The sequence below is a fragment of the Spermophilus citellus genome (genome assembly GCF_964194105.1).
Source record: "Spermophilus citellus genome assembly, chromosome: 11".
NCBI lineage: Eukaryota > Metazoa > Chordata > Mammalia > Rodentia > Sciuridae > Spermophilus > Spermophilus citellus.
The window spans coordinates 121732831-121755157 of record NC_138192.1 but is presented as its reverse complement, the minus strand read 5'-3'; the positions used below and the strand labels follow the sequence as shown (position 1 = coordinate 121755157).

The window sequence follows — 22327 nt, the reverse complement described above, 5'->3', positions numbered from 1 at the left end:
CTGCAGGGGATAAAACCCACCAATTGAGGCAAGTCACTTTTGATCCTCTGTTACCTCAGTTTCCTCAAATGTAAAATAAGAATGATAAAAGAGTCTACCTCATAAGAGAAAAGAAAATTGAACAAGTACCTGGCCACAGTATATTGTAAATGTGTTAGCTATTATCTTTATTCCACCCATTTAAAAAAAAGAAAAACCAGGCTTTGTATCAGAAGAATATAATTAAGACCAATACTTTTTACATGAAATAGAGGATAGAATAAAGAGTTGACCATGATAGGGCAGGGAAAACTGAGCAGCTTTGCACCTCTTGAGCAAGCAATGTTAGAACAGTAAGAAATTTTTTTAAATTTTCTTAGCAATATTATTCAATCATTGTTCGATGTAAATGTATCTGTGTATGCATACACACACAACCACCTGCTCCAAATTCAAGGTAAAGCATTCTATTTCCTGGCTCCCTTGTTCACCTGGCAAAACTCGTTTCATCTTGGAAAACCTGGCTCAGCCCCACTGCTCTGTGCCCACTCTGCGTGTTTTTCTTCCACTGCTGCACTAATTAATCATACTGTAACGAATCTACTCATATGCTTTCTTCCATCACACCACGCTGCGATGTTTGTTCACACACTTCTTTCCTGTCATGAGCTCTCTGAGAGCAGAAACTAACTGTTCATCATTTCCAAGTTCCTGGTACCTTGCAGAGTACACATTAAATAAAGAGACAATAAATGAATCAATGTCCCTGCATACCATGACAACAAACGCCTTCACAAACAAATAAGTAGATACCTATATTTGGAAGTGACATATCTAAAAAAGGCTAGTTACTTGAGTAGCTTCAATTCTAAATAAATGGCGGATCAAATGAGTCCACTGTTTCCTTCAAAATGGGAAAATTCTGTTTGTTATTCCTTATGTTTTAATAATTAAAACATAATTTAAAACAGAATTCCTTACGTTTTAAACAGTATATAAGAGAACATAGTTCAGTAATAAGAGATGCTAAAACTTTAATTTAAAAGGTAGCACTTAAAATCTCAGAAAACAGAACAAATCTGAAGACTTTTTCTTAAGAAAACAAAAATAAGCACATAGGAAAGAAATCACAGAATTTAACATTTCTCCTTCATAAAAGGCATAAACTATAATCAAAAGTCAGATTAAAGTATATAACTTAATAAGGTAAATGAAGTCAAGACTAAACCACATACTAAACCAATTTCACACAATGTTTCTGTGGTGTGGATTTCTCAAAGACTAGGTCATGAATCAGCAAAAATTGGCTTGATTTTTAGGAATAAAATAGTTCTTGGCAAATTAAAGGAACGTGTTTCGAACTCTGTGATGAAGTACAGGTTTGTTTTCCATTATTATAGAAGACACGCCCCTCGCCCCTTTTCCCAGCCAAGTCACAGGTCTGGCTAGTGCTCTGAATTTCATGCCCTCCCATCCTCTTAGGAACTATACAGAAACGAGTGACCCTTTCTCCGCTATATTCAACCTCTCCCTCTCAAGCAAGCATTCCCATCAACATTTAAACAAATTTCCTATACACTTGCTGTCTCCATTTCCCTCATCTCCTGCCACCAGATCAGCATTTCCTGTGTAGGTCATCAATGACTTCCATGGTGCTAAACCAATGATGGTTCTCAATTCTGCCCTCACAGGAGCATTGCACAGAAATCAATATCTTCCCATGCAGGAACATCTGCTCCTGGCTGTCCTCTCACTTTCCTGGCCACCGCTCTTTCCTGGTCTCCTTTACAAACTCAGCCTTCTCTGCCCAGCACCAGCCCAGGCCTCCTCCTTTGGCCTCTCTATAGGCAATCTCACTAGCTACCACTAGTGCTCAAAAACCTTACTTCTGCACCCTAAACCAGTACCTCAATAGAGGGCAGCTCCAAGTGATCATTTCCAAAACTACAGTCATGCTCTCCCCACATCCAAAACCTAGTTCTAGCCCCATCACTGGCCAGCACACATAGTGACCTTCAGGTGGTGAGTGCAACATCTAGTAATCATTCAATAACTCACATCTTATATACTGTTTATCACCAGGTTGTGACAATTTTACCATAAAATCTCCACTTTCTCAATACTTCTGCTATCAGGGCTCTTTTAAAGGCTCCAATGAACCAACATCCAGTAGTACACTGGAAAGCAGGAAGGTTAAATTTGAGTATTAGTATTAAAGCTACTAATTAAATTGAAATCTTAAAGGCAAGGGACTATCATTTTTGTATTTATTCCACATGGTACAACCAAGTTAAGTACTTTGCATGCAGCTTGATTTTGGCAAAAGCATTGTAATGAATTATCTACACGGGCTTCATACATGTTCAACTGAAATATTTATGTATTTAATAGTTTATATATTCCCCAATCCATGCCATCATTTGCCTCCTGAGAGCTGAGAATTTAAAGTTAAGTCACTCTATAAAGGATAAACTACAATAGATACTTTTGATAATTATGATACTTGCTTATCAAAAATTAGAAAAGCCTATCATCTTTGGCCCAGCTTCCTGGGGGGAAAAAATCTAAATCCCATCTTCAAATCCAAATCGCACACAAAAGATTTTTGCTTTCCAACTGTTCCTCAAGGAAAAAAAAGGTAAGCATTTCAGGAATATTAAAGATTTAAGTACCCTGAAGGCAAACAGAATGACTGTTTGAAAAAGTTTCCTATCTCCCTTTACTTCTCTTGAAAGGTGAGCTGGAATAGCATTATAGATTATCTATAAAGAATAGATGCTGAAATGAATAAGCACTGCTCAAAAGTTCTCAAACTCTTGTGTTATGTGTGTTCAACTACAATCTCAGAATACAAGACTGTCATCTAGTAAAATCTCACCATATCAGTTCAAAAAAGTTACCTAGATTTCTATCTAAATCACAAACTTGATTATAATCTTCATTCCCTCAATACCTTTCCTTCACTACATGTACCATAACTTGTAATTATTCATTTATCTGTACAATCATTTGCTTGGAGTCTGTTTTCTGCCTAAGGGCACAGATCACATTAATCCTGTTTACTGCTGTATCCCCAAGCACCTAGCAAGTTTCCTGACATGAAACAGAAGTTAGAAAGTTCTAGTAAACTAATTAATTGAATGAAAAAATGAATTAGTGCCAGACATGGTGGCGCCCACTTGTAATCCCAGGAACTCAGGAGGCTGAGGCAGGAGGATCACAAGTTCAAGGTCAGCCTCAGCAACTCAGTGAGGCCCTAAGCAACTTAGTGAGACCCTGTCTAAAAATAAAGAAGGCTGGGGATGTGTGGATCAGTGATTAAGCACACCTGGGTTCAATCCCTAGTGCCCACCCACACCCACACCAACTCCCCAAAAAGAATTAAGTCATTTAACTGGAACCAGACAGCAGGGAAACACAATGAAATAGACCTTGAAGCCTGAATATCGGATCCCCCTCAACACTGGCCCCCTGCAAAGAAGAGAGAAGCTGATTTTCCCATCATAATTGGTCTGTCCTTCATTTCTCCTTTCAAGGAGGACATTTTTAGACTCACAGAACATTTGAACTTGAAGTTACTCATCCAAATAACTTACTACCCCAATAACTGAGCCCCAAAGATACCATATGACTTGTCACCTTGACCCTTAAGTTCAATAGGCCATTCTTGTCCTATCCCCTAACAACACTGTCATCCTACAGAATCAACCCTTTTGACAGAAATCAGAAAACACCTAAAGGGGAAATGAATACTATAGTGACCATAGTGACCTTACTCTTACCTACCTGTGAGAACTGCATAGGAAGATGCCAGAATGCCAGAAAACACAAGAATAAAGTCTGTACTGTGGACTCCCATGTCTCAACACCTCTTTCCTGTGGAAACTTTTTTCTTTTTTTCTTTCTTTTTGTGGTGCCAGGGATTGAACTTTGCGCTTGCAAGGAAAGCACTCTACCTACCAACTGAGCTATATCCCCAGCCCTGTGATAACTTTCTAACATACTCTCTGGAGGGCACCCCTTAACTCTTGGAGCCAAGTTGGGAACACAAAATAGGTTCCAATGATCACAAATGGTGTCACCAAACTACAGCTCTCCTGGCCACCCAAACCAAAAAATCCACCCACAAAACTATTTGGCCAGCCACCAAGGAGAGGCAGCACATTATAGCGGTGGATGTAAGGGCTCTGGATTTAGACAAGACCGTCTGAACCCCAGCTTCTCCTCTTACTAGCTCAGATCTAGGGCAAGTTAATGTGTCCACGTTGCAGTTTCTCCCGCCGTAAAATGGGTAACCACCACCCTAGAAGGTTGTTAACAGTGTAGAGATACTGTGCATACAGCTCTCAGAACAGTACATGGCATTCAATAAATGTCAGCTGTCATTTTATTCAGCTATAATCGCTTGCACAAAGCCTATTCCCTCTTTAGCTCCCATATAATTTTCAAGACGTTGTTCTACTCTTTCTGTTTTGGAGGGGCCCTATCGACAATAGCTTGGAGCACATCTAGAACTAGATAGTCTGGGCAAACCAGTTCAATTTGTGCCTCGGGGTCTTCATCTGTGAAAAGGGCCTAATAATACCTACCCCCCTAGGACTGTTGGCGATAGGCTCTCTCTCGGTGTTACTTACGCATCCCATGACATACTAGTATGTAATGAAAATGCACTCAGGAAAACTACACCAGCAACCAGCAACCCCAAACCTCGGTCTCAATTCCAGTCCTACCACCTAGGAAGGGTGCCCACAACAAACAGCCAAGGTCGACCCTCCTCACACGCTCAAATTCTTCCCACACCCTGCAGCAAAGAACACTCCCGTCCCTCCAGCCTGGGTTTTCCGAAACCGCTGGGATGGGTTGCCTCCCACGGACACTGCACCAGCTTATTAGAGTGGGCGACCCCGCCCCCGTCCCCGCAGCGCCGGGAGGGACCCGTGCATCCTTCCTCCCGGGATGCGGCTCCCGGCTCACGTGGGCTCTCCGGCAGAGGCCCCCGCCGCCCGCTCCCCAGACCCTGGCACGGACGCCTCCCCGCCTGACCGCTGCTTCTCCCCAGCACCACCGACCGCCTGCGCGCACAGCCGCAGAGCCAGCTCCGCGGTGGCGCGGGAGACCCGGGCCCGGGCCGGTGGCGTCCCCCGCACCCGGGAGCCCCTCGGGCCCACCCGACCGCACGCGGAGGCCGCGCCGCCAACCGGCCCCCGCCGCTCCCACAACGGGCGCCGCACTCACCGCGACGCCGGAGCCGCGGTTCCTCCGGCCTCGGGCCCACGCAGGCCTGGCTGAGCCCCGGAGCATTCACGCCCCGCGCCGCCTCCAGGGGACCCCGGCGCGGCCGGCGCGGCCGCACTGCGAGGAAACGACCGTCTGCGTCCCGTCCGCCGCCGCCTCGTCCCAGCCCCAGCCACGGCGACAACGGCGACGTCGCTCCCCGGCGCCGGCTGAGCAGCGTCTGTTGAGCCGAACCCCGGGACGCGCACCCCGGGCCTGCGCTCGTTGCATATGCAGAGAGGCCGCCGCCCATTGGCCCGCGGGCGGTGGCGCGTGCGGGGCTGGGCCTATCGCAGGCCGGCCGGGGAGCGCGGCGCTGGCGGCCCGGGGCGGGGCGGGGTTACTATGGGTCATTCTGCGGAGCCGCCGCCGGCTTCCAGACCTGGCCGCAGCCGGCGCGGGGTGGGGAAGGGGTCGACTCTGGGAGACCTGGCCGCCACCGTGCGGGGACGTGAGCGGGACGGGCGGACGCGACGTGGGAGAAGTAGCTGGTCTCCGAGGGTCTGCGCGAGGGCTGTCCCTCAGGAGAAAAGACCACCCTCCCCCCCCCATAAAGAACTACAAACGCGCTTTTATTGCTATCATGTGTAAATCGGAATTTAGATCAAGAAATAATTATGCATATTCTTTTTTTTCTTCGTTGAACTAGGTTAGTTACCCTGTACACAAATTTCTGTTAAATCTTGCAAGATAAAACTACTTTTGGAAATGCCTGGAGCGGGAGGATACTCTAAATCTCCAAACATGCCGATTATTATTTCTCTTTTGTGGACTTCATTTAACCCAGCATATAACCCGTTTTTTCCTAAATTCACTCACTATGCAAGTTTGCTATCTGCCTTCGAAGGTTAAAGTTTACTCCAAATTACGGGTTTTGAACGCTCTTGGGAATCTAAAAGTGTAGTTTCCATATTTTCAGAGTTTGCCATTGCTTCTAGTTTGAAACGCTACAAAAAGGGGAAAAAAAAAAAAAGGTACTCCGGGGCAGGTAGACTGCCGCCGCCCCAGAAGCAAGCAAAACAAACACACACACACACACACACACACACACACACACACACACACCAAACACTAATGAGTAGAACGAAAACTGCAGTGTACTATATAAGAAAGAAAACTTTCATTAAACTAGTGACAGTAGGAGTGGGTGCTTTTTTCCCTCATCCTTAACAGACTTATTATTTAGCCAGTCTGTGAACTTTTTTTAAAAATTAGGTGAAAGGTTGCGTTCCTGAGCCAGCCTCAGGCTGAAGCAGGGGCTCACTTCCCAAGAGAATCTCAAAAGGGAAGCTGCCAGAACTTGCACAAGGTGGAGCAATGATGCACCGGGCAGAGAGCTCACTCACCTTGGGCCCAGAGCCAGTTCAGCTACCTCTAGGGAAGAACACCTGACTCAGGCAACCTGTTTTCCTACTAGAAAAATATGGCAGTCGGATTTCTCCTTAATCTGTGGAAATAATATCCATAGAGACAAAAACAATAAGTGGAACTCAAAATTTCTGCTGTGCAGAGGGTTGCATATCTTAGAAGGGGCAGTTCCAGAGCCATGAGAAGCCTCTGGAAAAACCTTCTAACTTCTAATGGATAAAAAATAACAGTAGACCTTTTTTCCCCATCAATGACCACAAAGCAGATGAGTAAAATTTCAGCACTGTTTCTTGATTATCTCTTTCCATATACATTATATATTATAAGCATAGAATTATATTAAAAGAAAATATTACTTGGAATTCAAATGCTAAATTCTTGGGGCTAGAGTGCTTGTCTGACTCATGTGAGGTACTGGATTCGAATAAGTAAAATAAAAGTATTGTGTCCATCTACAACGAAAAATAAATTTTAAAAAAATGCTAAATTATTGTCTTCTGTTTAACAGAATAAACAGAAATGTAATATCACTACTCTCTAGGTTGTTTTTATTTTTTCCATTAAAAGAACCCACATATACAGTTGCTTTTTTTTTTCTGGGAAGGTTCTCAGTATATTTTTATTGAGAGCTTTTGAGAGTTACAGAATTTGCCACATTTTCCTTCTTCTTATAAAAGTTTAATTTAGAAACTAATGACCAACTGAATGAAACATCTATAGGAACAAGGCAGTCCCTTTTAACGTTTTGTTTATTCTCCCAGCAACAGGGACATTGAGGGAAGATGTCTTTGTAATTTGCCAGAATACCTAATGGTCTGTTTTTACATTATAAAATACTGTGTGAAAAAAAAAACTGAATTTCCCTTTTAAATATAATACCAGGGCCAGCTAATGTTTAGATTTTCAACAGAAATTATTTTGGTCTTTCACTTCCAGTGAGTTTGTTGGAAGAGGGTTTAAGGTGGCAGATGATATTCTGTGAGATAAGAAGTTTCTGGCTTCAAGAAACAAAATAGTCTACCCCTCCCCCCAAAAAAAAAAACTTTAAAATGACATTTATTAGTTTACAGAAAGAAAACTCAAGAGGCAGGGCAAGTCCAAAATCAGTCCAGGGACTCTGTCATCAATGAACTAGCTTTTCCCATCTTTCACTCAGTCTATCAGGTTCATCTGTAAATCAACCCCTCATAGTCCTCTGGGTCAGCCACAGTTTCAAGTGTCACATAAAGACACAGCTTCATCTAGCCAAAGAATAGAGGTATGGGGCTGGGGATGTGGCTCAAGCGGTAGCGCGCTCGCCTGGCATGCGTGCGGCCCGGGTTCGATCCTCAGCACCACATACCAACAAAGATGTTGTGTCCGCCGAGAACTAAAAAATAAATATTAAAAATTCTCTCTCTCTCTCTCTCTCTCTCTCTCTCTCTCCCCTCTCTCACTCTCTCTTTAAAAAAAAAAAAAAAAAAAAAAAAAAAAAAGAATAGAGGTATGTTCACCCAACTCCATTTTTTGTTAAACTCTTTCACAGCAGACCTTTCTGCAAATACCAATGACCACACAGCCATGTCCTAGCTGCAAGGGAGGCTGGGAAATGGCTGCATTTTTTGGTGTCTCTAATGGAAGGTCAGCACTATCAGCACAGAGGAAGCCAAGGGAAGGAATAAATGTGGCCTGTATTTTCACCTGAAATCACCCATTTATGTCTAATAGTGGCTTAAACAATAAAACCATCTGTTACCCAACTTAACAAAATGTTCAGCAGGCAGTGCCAGGGTTGCTTCAAAGCTCCACATTGTCTTTTAGATCCCAGCTCCTTCACTCTCTTTACCTTCCCCTTCACAGCTCTAAGATAACTGCAACTGCTCCAAGCACTCTTGTTCTATGACCGTCCCAACCAGAAGGGAAGGGTGGCTTCCTCTTACAAGTTACAAGTTGTTTAATGAGGAACTGAAGGTTTTCAAAACTCATTTATCCCAGTCCCCCAAACCAATAGCTGGCAGATTAAATAATCCTAATAAATCCAATTTCATAGAAGCTTTTAAGAATATCTACTAGGACTGCAGGAGAGCAGTCTACCTACTGGGACACAGTATCATTTGACCTCTAAGTATAAACCAGGTTTTAAAGGACAAGGCTCCACCCCAACAGAGCATCATCCCCACGATGGCTCCTTAGCTGGACTTTTAAGAGTCATTTTAAGTGTCCCATCAGGCGGTATTTATCAGTTATGCAATCTGTGGTTGGACCACTGGATTTCATAGTCAGCTTCATCTGTAAATCAACCCCTCATAGTCCTCTGGGTCAGCCACAGTTTCAGGTGTCACATAAAGACACAGCTCTGCCATAAAGTGGATCCCTTGAACTCAACACAATATTATGCAGGATTCTATTGTACAAAGTAGACACTCTGTGAGCCCTGGTTTGCTCAGCAAACTCGTACCCAAGTTGTATATCTGCCCCAGTAAAGACAAATGCCTTCTTTAGACACTGATGGCGGGAAAATCCCGAGGTAGAATTTCACAAATACCACAAACACTGTTAATAACAAGTTCCTTTCCAATCAGGTGCAGTGGGGTATGCCTGTAATCCCAGCAGCTCAGGAGGCTGAGGCATGAAGATTTCGATTTCAAAGCCAGCCTTAGCAATTTAGTAAGGTCCTAAACAACTGAGTGAGACCTTGTTCTAAATAAAATATTAAAAAGGCAGTAATAAGTGTGAGCAAGGATGTGGGGAAAAGTGTATACTTATACATTGCTGGCGGGACTGCAAATTAATGCAAACACTCTGGAAAGCAGTATGGAGATTTTGCAGAAAACCTGGAATGGCACCACCATTTGACCCAGCTATCCCATTCCTCAGTTTATACCCAAAGGACTTAAAAGCATACTACAGTGACACATCCACATCAATGTTTATAACAGCTCAATTCACAATTGCTAAACTGTGGAAACAACATAGATGCCCTTCAATAGATTAATAGATAAGAAAACTGTGGTAAATATACACAATGAAGTATTACTCAGCTTTAAAGAAGAATGAAATTATGGCCTTTGCCGGTAAATGGATGGAGCTGGAGAATATCATGCTAAGAGAATTAAGTCAATCCCAAAGAAACAAAGTCTGAATGCTTTCTCTGATTGGTGAATGCTAATCCATAATGGTGTGGGGAGGGGCATGGGAATAATGGAGGAACTTTTGGCAAAGGGGAAGGTAGAGAAGGGAGGGGGCATGGGGGAAAAAAGATAATGAAATGAGACGGACGTCGTTACATAAGCACATGTATGATTGCACGAATAGTGCTACTCCGCATGGTATACAACCAGAGAAATGAAAAGCTGTGCTTCCTTTGTGTACAATGAATCAAAATGTATTCTGCCATCATGTATAACTAATTAAAACAAATAATTTAAAAAAAAAAAAGTCTGGGTATGTGGCTCAGTGGCTAAGCAGCGAGGTTCAATTCCTGGTAACAACAAAAAAAAGGGGGGGGGGAAGGAAAGGAAGAACTCTTCTTCTTCTTTTTTTCTTTTTTGTAGTTCTAATGGACAGAAATGCCTTCATTTTATTTGTTAGTGTTTATGTGGTGCTGAGGATGGAACCCAGTACCCCACACATGCTAGGCAAGTGCTCTTACCACGATCCACAGCCCCAGCCTGACTCTTGAAGTATGTGAAATACTTTTGAGTCCTCTCTTACTTTTTCTTTGCACATAAAACTATGTTTTAACGCCCTTTCCCAAATGATCTAATTTCTACCCCTTTACTCATTTTTATTGCTCTTTTTTCCCTCTTCTTCGTTCAGAAAACAAAACAGACAATCCCTAAATTTTAACAGGACCTGGAAATTGTGAAATATATTAAAAGCTTCTATTTCAATCCCTTATATGCCAGAATTCCATTAAAATAGCCTAAAATTAACTAGCTGTTTAAAGAAACAACACACACATTTTTATTCCTGGTTCATTTTTATTAATGATAATTCTCCGTTAAAGCAGCCAACATTTATTAGCTACACATTCTTAAATGTCTAAAAAGTTACTTCAGGTCTATAAACAAATATATGAGCCTCTGCCTATACAATCTTTTATGTTATCTTTACTAAATCTTCTCTGTAATTTATCAATTCCTTTGAGTCTCTTTCCCTCTTATATATATAAAGAGCCCTGAATTCAGGAAGTTACATTAAACTCTCCAAGGTACTTGTGGGTTTTCCTATTATTTAAAAAATCTTCTGTAATATGGACTTGATATATCTGACTACAAAAGATGAACCCTGGGGCTGGGTTTGCAGCTCAGTGGTAGAGCACTTGTCTGGCAAGTGTGAGGCACCTGGGTTCGATCCTCAGCACCACATAAAATAAATAAATAAATAAATAAAATAAAAGTATTTTGTCCATCTACAACTAAAAAAAATATTTTTATAAAAAGAGGAATCCTAGATGTAGCAGAATTAAGTTTGGCTACATGTAACTAAGAATATAAAATAGTAGTGACTGAAAAGATACAAGGGTTTTTATTTCACAGGAAGAGTCTCAAATTTGGTACCCCAGGATCATTATGGCAACTCCCTGAAATCATCAGAAACCCAAGATGTCTCTTTCTGTTTTATCACTCTCAGTGTGTGACTTCCAAAGTCATAAAATAACTACTGAATTATTAGCCATTATATCTGCATTCCGGGATCAGAAGAAGAGGAGACTGGAAAAAGGAGGCAATTTCCGGTAATTCCTTTAAGGACTTTCCCCACATACACAGTACCACGCCTCACATCTCATTGACCAGAATGTCTCATATGCTATGGAAGCTGGAGCACAGAATTTCTTAGAAGCAGATATTGCCATCTTAAATAAAATCAAGTTTCTGCCCCTCACCATGAAGAACAGAATATTTATTAAATAAGCAACCAAAATTCTCTGTTTTGTTGATAAAGATGGGGTAGCTGAAAGAAGAAACAGCATGTTGAGCACTGAAATACTTCCCTTAGCCTGATGATAGTCAAGTATTTACTAAGGACCTATAAAAGTGTTCCTTTGTTTCTTCCTTTGATTTAGAAGTTTGTGACGACAGAGAACCAACCTACCTTCCTTCCTTTCTTTCTTTCTTTCTCTTTTTTTTTTAGAGAGAGTGAGAGAGAGGGGGACAGAGAGAGAGAATTTTAACATTTTATTTATTCTTAGTTCTCGGTGGACACAACATCTTTGTTGGTATGTGGTGCTGAGGATTGAACCTGGGCCGCACCCACGCTAGGCGACCGTGCTACCGCTTGAGCCACATCGCGAGCCCCTCTTTCTGTCTTAAATAAAGAGCATTTATATATGTGATGGTTTGGATCTGGAATGTGCCCAAAGCTCGTGTGTTCAAAGTATAGTCCCATCAAGATTTAGGCAATGATTGGATCACAGGGCTCTGACCTCATTAGTGGATTAAGCCATGTGTCCATTCGATGGATTAATTCACTGATAGCTAGATGAACCACTCAGAGGAGGGACATAGTGGAGGAAATAGGTCACTGGGGGCATGCTCACAAGGTTTATCTCCCCCCCAGTGCTTGTATTCTTGATCTTGTGTTCTATCTCCCCACCACCACCACCACATACACACACCTTCCTGGCTGCCTTGCGCTAAGTTGACAAGGACCGAATCCTCTGAAACCATGAGCCAAAATAAATATTTCATCCTCTAAGCTGATTTGTCGGGTATTTTGTTAACAGTGAAGAAAAGCTGACTAACTCAATTTAGTTGAGAAATAAAGTAATCCCTGAGGGTTCTCTTTTCCAGAATTATCCCTATTCCTCCCTTTCAGAGTTGTTTGATGAACTTGCTCCACAACCCTTCATCCTTCTTATTTCTTTTCTCTGGATCGGATAGAATTTCTCTGTATCATTACAAAATATTTGGAAACCAAGCCTGGATTCAATACTCTTAACTACTTGAACATTAATTCAACAAATATGTAAGTACCTCCAGATGTCAAGTATTGGGCTGGACCATACAGATACAGCACCTATAGAGACTGAAAACTCTCTGACCCTTAAGTTTATATTCTAAGATCATAATAATAAATAAGTAAAATGGTAAATTAAGATAATGAAAAATAAATATATAATTACAGTGCTCTTCAGGCATTTAAAAATGAGAAAAGGGAGGCATTGAGACAACTTTAGATAGAGAGGTTAGGAAAGATAACTCATATGTGACATTTAAGCCCTAATGAAGAACTGCCTGATTTTTATAGCAGAAAAAAAAATATTCCTCTGACTTTAAAGGGCTTCTCTTAGAAACTAGGAGCATATTCTTGTATAGTGTGGACTAGACCTGGCATTTTTAGAACTGCTGCCCAATTTTCAGAATCCAGACATGGAATCACAAGGAAAAGTTACTATCATCAAAAGGTCCTTTAGATCTTGCTTTGTCATTTAAGGCACTGAACTTAAATGTCAAGTGCAACTATGAAACTCCTATGCAAAATGACTTGTCCCATTTGTTGGCTTACAAAATTAAAGGGCCCAGGAGTATATCTACCTTCAGGGCCAGCTTGATAAGGGGCTCAAAAGATATGAGAACATTGTTGGTATTGATCATTGCCTTAAGTGCCTTGGTACGGGTGTTTGCTCCATCCTGAGGTTCCCCTGCAGCAAGAGGGCAAGAGGCCCCTCCAGACTCTTATCCCATTGGAAATTCAGATTCTCTTCCAGAAGACTAAATTTCCTCTTATGGGGTTGTATGTCTCTCCTTGTTCAGTCTGTGTCCGGAACATCATGCTGTCCATCCAGGCCTGACTCATACACTTTACTTTCGATCTTTGGATGGAATCCATCAGTCCACACCCCAAAAACACTGAGGGAATGCAGTTGAGGAGGTGGGGAATTCCACGGGGAACTCAGAGTGCAATAATTAGCAGAGAGGTTAAAGGGAGCAAAACATCAGATGGCACCACCATGAGCTCAGAGCTTCTTGTGCTGGATTTTGCCACTTGTATTTCTTTCTCAGTTCTGTGATGAGCTGCAGGAGCTTCATGTCTCTGTCCTCAGGGTCTCCCCAATGTGCTGGTACGTACACTGTCTGCTCCAAGTCAGAACGTGGGTTGAATTCAACTATGAGTACTGTACGTTCATGCCTGTGTATAGAAGGTATGTATAACAATGTTGGTATTGGCAGCTCATGGAAATCTGCCTTACATCAAACTGTTTCTCAAAAGCTTAACTGAGAAACTGTCCTCATGTAGCATGAGAATTTATGTCAATTGCTTCTTCTATGACATTTGTTTATCTTTTTGCAATAAAATTTATTCCTATATATTTTTCTTAATCATTTAATTTCAATCCACATTTAATTGACCCTGTCATAAGTCTTCTAGTCCTTTGGTACTCAAAGTATGCTCTAAGGGACAGCAGTGTTAGCATCAGCTGGGAGCTTGTAAAAAATGCAGGATCCCAGGCCTACTTCAGGCCCACTTGGGCCAAATCTACATTTTAACAAGGTTTTCAGATTGTTCCTAGATACAGAAAAGTCAGCTTCACTGATCAACTGCTCTAGACCAGCACCATTCGTTGGAAATATAATAGGAATCAAATATGTCATCTAAAATATTCTGATAGCCACGTTAAAAAAGAAAAGAGGGAACAAATGAAATTAAATCCAGTAATATATTTGTCATCACCCAACATATTTAAAATAGTTATTTCAACTTATAAATCAATATTTTAAAAATCATTACTGAGATACTTTGGGGAGATATTCTTTTGAACCTGGTGTTTATGTTGTACTTGTAACATAGTCACCTTTCAAGTGCTCAGTAGCCACATTGGCTAGTGGCTACTGCATTGCTTAGCATAGCTCTAGACTGTAAGGTGCATGAAAATGATTAATCACATCACTCACTGCTATATGTCAGTGCCTAGCACAGTGCCTGACCTGTAACAAGCCTGCAAAAAGCATTTGTTGAATTAATACATTTGAGGAGAAGAATATTTAAGGCATTTAACCAGCACAGCAAAGACAAAACAGAGAAGTCATCTCAGTTTTTCCCTTTAGTTTTTTTTTTTCCTTCAGACCTTGATTATTGAAAAACTTCAAAATTTGGATTTTTCTTATCATTATAAAGACAGTTTTTAGTCTAGAAATTTTTAATGAAGTAAGACTATAGCATAACATCACATTTTTTAAAAAGTAAACCACTTGTAAACATTGTTACAGGACTATGGCTGGTAATTTTATTCCCATTTAAACTAAATAAACTCTAACCTATTAGAGTTATACTCTAATAATCTTGTGAACATCTCTAGGATCTATGCACAAATAGAAAAACATTTTGTTTGTTTATATCCAATCTGTTTTATATATCTTCTCTGTGCTCTTTAATCCATAACACTCAAGTAGTCTTTATGTCATCCTGCATTAAGAGTATAGTGCTCAAACCTGCACAAATGACAAGAATTCAAAGCACTAACTAAAAGGGTAAACAGGATTTAACTTACCTCATTGAGGTACAAAACAGCTTTAAATAAAGTGTGGGAACACCTACCTATGATTTTACTTCTTTGTTACTTAAAATGTTCTATGGAACAGCAGCAGCGACCCCAAAGGGGAATTTGTTAGAAATAGAGACTACCAGGCACCTGCCCAGATCTGATGAAGGGGAATCTGCAGATTTTTAACAAGGTGATTTGTGTGCACATTAAAGTTTAGCCTTTCTGTGGGATCCCTCTACCACCTAATGTAGAAGTGCTAGTAAGCAGTAGCTTACACTGAAAGCAGCCCCAGAGAGAAGAGAACAACTGACCCAAAACAAACAGAGGATCTCTGATTTCTAGTACCTTGTCACACAGAATAGAAAGAAGCATGAGGGAGCTTCCCACAGAAGGAGGAGAGGCTAGTGGGGAGAGCAATACAAAGCCAGACCTAAAGTTTATCCTGATTGTTTCATCCAGAAAGCCGGGGCTTCTGCCAAATTCTGAGGATTTGAGCTAAGTTAGAAAAGAAGAAGAAGAAGAAAAGTATGTCATCTTAAAAAAAAGAAAGAAAAAGAAAACAGGTTTCTCCGCAAGTAGCCTAATCCTTCTCAAGGATAGCATTCTCCACCTCCCACCCACCACCTCACCCCACTCAACTGAGGTTAGAATCTGCCTCCTAGACTCATTTTACACTAGTGGTATTATCTAAAGAAAACAGTAATTCACCACATACTGGTTTTAACTATAAAATCACAAATTCTCATCTATCCACTTTTCCATCAGCTACTTTTAGCAAGTACAGAAAGAAGAAAACCATCGAATGGATAATGAGTGAGAATTTAGAAAGAATTTGTTAGTTTTGGTGAGACACCCCAGTATATCGTTTCCTGTTACCACTGTCGAAGCAGCTCTGAAAAATAATCATTTCCCTCAATACTTTAGGATATGTTTTTCAGAAATAATGATGAGACAAATACACTCTCACAGGGAATGAAGAACCTGACAGATAAAATTTCAAAACTCTAATTTAATTTATGCACTCTGTTAAAGCTAGAAGATCATTTGTAGAAGATCATCTCTAGCATTTACATCTGTTGTGTTCTCTGTCCGGCAAATCTTCCTTCCTGTCTTTATTCAAAGTCATCTCTTCCCTTTGTGGAATGGCCCCTCCCCATCCTGTGTGTTTCTGGAAGAACTGCAGATCACCAAATCTTGTTCACAATGACCACAGAATTCAGTACTGGATGCAACCTTTCAATCGGAATGTCTCTTCCCCCCTTGCCACCAATATTTGCTCAAATAATGGTCACATGACCCAGGGAGAACCAATTAGAGTCCCTCCCTGGCACTTGCTATCTCATCTTAAGAAAATAGATAGGTTTGGAACCATGTAAGCCTGAAGTTTACTGAATTCATATAGATGGTCTCTCAGAAGCCACTGGCTAACACACACATAGAGAGCCCAGGAAGACATGGGGGTGATGATCTCCAAATCCAGTAGTACTTCAGGATGGCATCCACTCCTGTTTTTCCAGTAAAAAGAGTCAATACATTCTTGTATATGTGTATTTGTTTCAGCTAGTTTTGGATCATTCACAGACCAAGCTTCCAGATATACAAACAGGAAAACGAAAAGAGAATTTTAAAAATGAAATTTAGGAGGCTTAAGAAAGTAGCTTGCTACTTTGCAAAATTACTGTTGTATATTCACTAAGCAAACGGCGTTAGGTACTCTGTTAGCTTTTGAACGTGCTTGGCATGCATTCTATCTTCTCATCTGTGTGAGTGGAATCACATTTCTAGGGCGTCTTTTTCTTCCACCTCTAGGTCAGATATGCTCAGGTTTCCAAGGCAATAAAGCAAAAGAGATGCATAAAACAGTGTTTTCTTTTAGACAGAGCTTCTCATTGAATCACTTTCTCCCTTTCTGTCTTGCTTGAGTTGGCAAAAGTATGAAATTTCCATTGACTGTCAACTATTCTTAAAATCAAAAATCAAAGTGTTCAGATGGAAAAATAGCACTCATCTATGGTATCAATGTTATATATGTATATTTTTTAAAAATAAAATCTGATAACTACCCCATAAAGCATTTCCCTGTTTAGGTACCTTCTTAAGATCCTGAAATTAGTGGGTAGTAGAACCTGCACATTTACCCAGGCCTGCCTGATTCCCTGGAGCTTATGATTTTGTTCTGTGGCACTACCTTGATTTCCAAAGAACAAGGTACTATTGTCATCCTGAAGCCATATCTTGTATTACACAAAGCCAACACGTTCGACTATTTTGGGAGTGTATTCAACACTCTCTAAGTCTCAGGGTAAAATGGTGTGTTAGGTAAGTAATCATAAGATTGAGCCTGCATTAAATGAAAATAGGGGGAAAAAACAATTTTTCTGCTCCTTTCTCCAAATATTACCTACTAGAAGAAAGAAAGTGGAGGAACAGAAAGAAAAAAAAAAAGATGGGGGAGAAAAGGATAAGGAAGAGGAAATTTCTGCCAAATAAACAGGAGAACTCAAAGCAAGGATCATTCCTCAACAGCCATCCATCTCCAGGTATAAAATTAGCACATGGGAAGGACAAATGATATCTACCTTAATAAACATTAAACAATTAAACATCGTGATTTTTAAAAACATCAAATTTAAATAGCAATTAGGAATAGAAAAAAAATGAGTGTAACCTGGGGATTCGAGGAGCCGGACTAGAAAAATTAAAAGCTCAGCTACACCCATACAACTCTTCAATACCCCACCCAGCCCAGCTCTCCCTATTCAAACTTGTAGAGGACACTTTCTTGGTGCTTCTCCACCCTTCAAAACTTGCACATCCTGTATCTCATTACCTAAAGGCATATTCTCAGTTTTTCATAACTTAATCTTTTAATCTTATAACACTGACATGGAAAAGTTACTAAAGCATATTACTCCATTACATATGAAAAATTGAAATGCATAGAAGAACCAGAAAAATACACAATGCACGAGAAGAGGAACAAATGGTGAGATTGTGAAACGAGAGCAGATTTTTCACCTTTTGTTCCATGTATTTCTGTATTTTAAAAATCTATCGCTTTAAACTCCTATTCTTGTATTACTTACGTAATGTTTTAAATGAATAGGGGAAAAACACACACAAAAAATCTGGTTTATCTCATTTCCTTTCCCAGGAAGCCCTCTTAAAGAGGATTCCTAAATACCTAGAACAGGTTTAAAAGATGGGTAGGAGCTATCTCTGGTTTGGATGGTAGAGTTAAAAGGGAGGTGTTTTCTGGGACTTTTAAATGCAACTCCACTCTTAGTGTAGAGATAGGCAGAAACTTCATGATCACAGTCACCATCCCCTACATAACCATTTGAAACAAACTTGGGTACCTATAAAGAGTTATAAAGCTTATTTATTATTGTTATTGTTTGTTTCTTTGTGTTTCAGTACTGAAGATTAAATCCAGGACCTCTCACATACTAGGTAAGTGGTCTGTCACTGAGCTCTATCCCCATCCCAGAGTTATACAGTTTTAAGGAATATTAGGTAAGTACAAGGTGACCTCTGAAAAGGTAGGGTCAAGGAAAAGTCTGGACATTTTCCTGCTTTCTCTAAAATATTTCAATTTCTACATGAAGAATATATTCATGTTTTGCTTTTGTAATTAAAAACAAATATAAAATAAATTTTGAAAAATGCAGCTGGAATGGGCAGTAGGAATGTTCCATGAAGTGGACCATATTGAATATAGGAGTTTGAGACTCACCCGTGACTCCAAAGAACTCTTTCCTATGCTGTAGGCTCCCAGCGTCAGTGATCATAAGCCCCAGGGGAGTCATTGGGTGAAATTCTTTGAAAGACGAAAACACATGGTCATCATATGACCACAGGACCTCTGTATTTAGATTTCCATTCTAGATTTGTTGGCTACTCTGATTTCTGCATTTACTGTATTCATTTGCAAGTGATAAAGACTCAAATAGAAGTGAAACAGAATTTATTTTATTAGGTAACTGGAAAATCAAGACAAAATATGCCAAAGGGAAATGAAGAGAAAAGAAGGGGAGGGGAGGATAGGAATAGGAAAAGCAGTATAGACTGAATCGGACATTACTTTCCTATGTTCATATATGAACACAAGACCTGTGTTAACTACACATCATGTACAACCACGGGAATAGGAAGTTAAACTCCATATGTGTTTAATATCTCAAAATATGTTCTACTGTCAGGTATAACTAAAAAGAACTGAAAAAAAAAAAGACAAAATAGTCTTAGCATCATAGGAAGTTGGGTAACAGGGATGTGTTCTCCTGCCTCTCAGCTCCTACCTCTTTTACATGGGTTTCATTGTCAACTCTTCTTCCATATGGAGTCAAAAATGATAATTAGTTAGTGCAATCTTGGAGTCTCAGGAGCTCAGAGCCTTAATGTCATTGTTAGAAGGGGTTGTCTATTAACCGTTTATGATTTAGACTGAAAAGGAATACTTTTCTAGGCAGATATCATTCAATCAACATCTTTCATCCACTTCTATTTACCAAACATGGCATTTGACTTGGTTCTCACCTATAATAATTAGCCTAGGGAGAGTATTATGTAATAAAATTAGTATTAAGACAGTGCAATAAGGGATAGGGTTGAGCTCCTACAGGATGGTAAAGGGGGCTAAACTGTGGTATATATACACAATGAAATGTTACTCAGCATTAAAAGAGAATGAAATTATGGTATTTGCAGGTAAGTGGATGGAAATGGAGAATATCATGCTAAATGAAGTAAGCCAATCTCAAAAAAACCAAAAGCCAAAGTTTCTCTTTAAAAAGTGGATGCTGATCCATAGTGTGGAGGGGGCAGCTATGGGAAAAATGGAGGAACTTTGATTTGGCAAAGGGGAGGGAGGGTGCATCAGGGCAGGAAAGATGGTGGAATGAGATGAACATTATTATCCTAGGTACATGTATGATGCTACATCGTGTACAACCAGAGAAATTCAAAGTTGTGCTGCAATTATGTACAATGAATCAAAATGCATTCTGCTGTCATATATACCTAATTAAAATAAATTAATTAATTTTTAAAAAGGGGGGTGGGCTACAAAGAAGCCTCCAAATCAGTTCTGGGTGGTCAAAACATGCTTCTAAGAGAAGATGATATTTGAGCAAAGTTGCTAAGGACATGTAGGGATTGGGCAGACAGATGGAAAACAAAGGAGTGGGTGGACATTCTAGGTGCAGAGAACAATATAGGCACATAGGCAAGACGGGCGATGGCACATTTTTGAGATTACTAGTAGGCCAGAATAACTGCAGCTCAGGTGATGTGTAGAAAGCGGCTCGAGAACGTTTAGGAAAGAACAGGAATGAACTTGTCAGTCAATCAAGACTGGATGTTGGGAACTAAGCTTATAAACAAACATCGCTACTGAATGCTTTTAAATCTAAAACAAAGAAAAATACAACCCAATGTGGGATTTTTGTTTGTTGGTTGGTTGGTTTAATCACTCCTTGAAAAACAGATTGCACAGGACTGGTGACCGATGTGGTCTATTGGAGCAGATCAGGCAGGTTTTGAAACGAAGAATCAAACAAAGCACAGTTAAGAGTGGAAGAGAAAAACTGGATTAGCAACATGCAGGAGGATTGGCAGGACAGAAAAAGTAAGGGGAGTGAAGGAAAAGAGAACAGATGAGAAAGTGGCGGAGTCTCGGATAGTTCCCTGGTTTCTGAGTTCGGTGACTGATTGGTTGATGCTGCCATTCAAACTGAGGTTTCAGAAGACGAAGGTGGGTGTGGTTGGGGTGGCATCCAGTTGGAGATATGTAATGAATATAAAGGTCAGGTTCAGGGCTAGAGATGTAGATGTCATCAGGGAATGAGTTGCTGAAGCCCATCCGTGAATGGTCGCAGTCCCAGGAGGTTGTATGACAAGTGGGACAGACAGGTCCCTGGGTGTCACCAGTATTTGAGTCCAGTGAATAAAAAGCAGTCAGAAGGAAGATGAAAATGAAGGAGTGGACATGAAAGGGGGCCATGAAGGTGTCCACCTCACCAAGCATGGCAGAGGCTCTTCTTTATAATTATTTGTAGTTTTGTTTTGAAAAACAGTCTCATTCCCCTCCCTGCTCTGGCTTCTGTCTCCTAAAGTTACAGACAGGGCCTGGGGATAAGAAAAGGCTTCAGAAAGACTGCAGCCCCTACAGAATAACATGTGGGTAGTTTTTCTGCCATCCTATGTGTTGTTAGCAGACGCTTTTCACTTTCTCTGCATGCTTGGCTGCCTTCCACACAACTGAGGCCATAAGATGCATGACACATTCCAGGGGAAAACCTTGTCTTGATAAAGAATCAACTGGAGGGCTGGGGATGTGGCTCAAGCGGTAGCGCGCTCGCCTGGCATGCGTGCGGCCCGGGTTCGATCCTCAGCACCACATACCAACAAAGATGTTGTGTCTGCCGAGAACTAAAAAATAAATATTAAAAATTCTCTCTCTCTCTCTCTCCTCTCTCTCTCTCTTTAAAAAAAAAAAAAAAAAGAATCAACTGGACTTCTTGAGAAAACTCCGTTTCCTTCTGAACCAGGAAATACTCTGTATGAAGCTCAGATCTCCCAGCCACTGCTCCCCACCCCCCCCACCTTACTAAGAAAGTAAAGAACCAGTGGGTGGATACACACACCCACACCCACACATACACACACACCACATGTTTGATTATCCTGATAGACCACAGACAGAGAAAATCATGTATGGACCCCATAGCCCAGGGGAGAGATGAACTTGAACGCAAACCCGACTCTGTCAGTCAATGGCCACTTGGCCATGAGCCCTCATCTGAGCCTCAGTTTTCCCTGTCAAATAGAGGCAATAATTCTTACAACACTGTGCGAAGACGAAATGAGATCATCAACATGGTAGAGCTTCTGGTTTTGCATGAAAAGTATAGAATGATTATCTAATTGACTTATTTTTTTATTTAGTAATAAATATATATGAGATTTACATTTTTAAGTAGACAGCTCATTAGCATTCTTTATATGCAATATTGTACAAAATTTTTCTACCACCACAAAAGAGATTCTATACCCATTAAGGAAGTAATTCCCATTCACCCTCACCCCTGGCCACTGTAACATCTGAGGTACACTTTGTCTCTTTGAATTCACCTATTCTGAATGATTCATAATGATGAAAGCCTGCTTGTTTGTCCTTTCTGTATCTGGACTATTTCACTTATCATTTTTAAGGACCACAAATGTAGTTGTATGTGT

The 22327-nt window shown here is 40.6% G+C and overlaps 1 protein-coding gene across 2 annotated transcripts in view; it reads right to left on the bottom strand.

Moving 5' to 3' along the window:
• Nucleotides 1–5352, bottom strand: part of ACSL3 (acyl-CoA synthetase long chain family member 3) — a 69981-nt gene extending 64629 nt beyond the window's left edge. The window contains exon 1 of one of the 2 annotated variants that reach the window (XM_081261600.1): nt 5215–5352. The gene's annotated coding sequence lies outside the window, so the exon portion shown is untranslated. The remainder of the gene's footprint in view (nt 1–5214) is intronic. The other variant, XM_081261601.1, reaches the window with a different exon arrangement.
• Between the last annotated feature and the right edge of the window lie 16975 nt (nt 5353–22327).